This window comes from Sinocyclocheilus rhinocerous, unplaced genomic scaffold (genome assembly GCF_001515625.1).
Source record: "Sinocyclocheilus rhinocerous isolate Xijiao unplaced genomic scaffold, SAMN03320098_v1.1 C36700674, whole genome shotgun sequence".
In the NCBI taxonomy this organism is placed as follows: Eukaryota; Metazoa; Chordata; class Actinopteri; order Cypriniformes; family Cyprinidae; genus Sinocyclocheilus; species Sinocyclocheilus rhinocerous.
In genome coordinates, this window is record NW_015785069.1 from 1 (window position 1) to 1,554 (window position 1,554).

The 1,554-nt window shown below is 36.9% G+C and overlaps 1 long non-coding RNA gene across 1 annotated transcript; it reads left to right on the top strand.

Annotated features, from left to right (window-relative positions):
- The first annotated feature begins 2 nt into the window (after nt 1-2).
- On the top strand, nt 3-1,554 carry LOC107736440 (uncharacterized). Its single transcript, XR_001639671.1, has 5 exons — nt 3-34; nt 122-225; nt 656-730; nt 1,418-1,443; nt 1,530-1,554. It is a non-coding gene; the product is annotated as an uncharacterized LOC107736440 (long non-coding RNA).

The following is a 1,554-nucleotide window of genomic DNA, read 5'->3' on the forward strand; positions in this document are numbered from 1 at the left end:
AGCTCCGCCCCCGAGCTGTTTGCCTCTATAATTGGTAAGCCACACATACAGGTGCTTATATATGCATTAGTCATGTGTTAACAGATGCTGTGGATCAGAACCCTCTTGCTTTGTTTTGCAGGTGTGTTCATAACACATGGAGACGTGGGGGTGGGTACCATAGTAGGCTCAGCCGTGTTCAACATCCTGTGCATCATTGGTGTGTGTGGGATATTTGCGGGGCAGGTGGGAAACTCTCTGTGCTCTATATTACAGCTTGCCTCCTTTGAAGCTGCCTGCCACTCTTGACCTTTTCATGTTTTCATCTGGGCATTGCAATGTGGAAATTACTCTTCAGGCTTGCTTTTTCCCCCTTTTACTCTCATTTCAAACAGTGGTTTATTTTTTAAATATTCCATTTCAAATCCAATGTTAAAGTTCTACCACTTTAAATACAAGATTTACAGGCAAATACTTTGGTTACTGTAATGAGGTTCAAGAATGACCTTTTTAAAAGCACATTGCTGTGATATTTTTGTCTTTTGAGAAATAAAACCTTTTTTGTTGTAGCTTGTGGCATAACTTGAGGGTACAGTGGACATGATAAATTTAACAAAGAAAAAAATAGTTGCTTTTGTTGACTTCTGTTTACAAAGCTCTTCTGTTTTCTCACTAGGTTGTTTTTCTCACCAAGTTTTCCGTGTTCAGAGACTCAATCTACTACATTTTATCTGTGGTTGCCCTTATTGCAGTAAGTGTCGTTAATCTAATGAGCTCTGGTAATTAAGTGGCAAAATAGAGAAGGTTCTGAAAGTAAAAGTCCCATTAACTTTCTCTACAAAGGAACTGATAATTAGCAATAACATAAAAACAAACCTATCAAGACAGATGCACCATGAGCTTTGAGGATGTTAAACAATGGTTTAGAAGCTTTTATGAAGAAAAGTCAGTAATGCTTGAAGTTGCTGCCATTATGGAGTAGAGTATTTCTAAATGGGCCAGTAACCACCAAGAACTCTCCAGCAACTAAGTCAAAAGATCCCACTTAAGTATTGTGCAATAAGCTTCAAATATGGAATATTTTTTTAATCGATTACTGTATTGCTTTATTTTGTGTTGTAGTTTCAGATTTGCAGTGCTCATATAATAGACTTAAGTACACAGATATAAAGACAAATACTAGTATCTTCGTCTCTCTCTCTTTTAAAAACAACAGCAACAACAAAAGCTAAATCTAAGTTTGTTCATGTTAGGCCTCGTTGGTTTGGTTCAAGTCTTTATTAAACACCTTTTTTTAATATCTGTGAAGGAAATGCATGAAAAAATACTGGGTTGTCACTGATAATCTCTATACACGTAGCATGTAGTAAAGACATGCACTGAAAATCTGCTGGCACTCAATGAATATTTACACAGACTCTGAACTTTTTTTTTTCAGTTTATTTATGATGAAAAGATTTTGTGGTAAGTGAACTTCTGTCTGAGTATACTTTGTTCTGATTGGTTGAAGGCAGACACCTGATTGTCTTCCTCCTCCTCTGTCTCTGCAGGTGGGAGAGTCTGATACTGATTGTC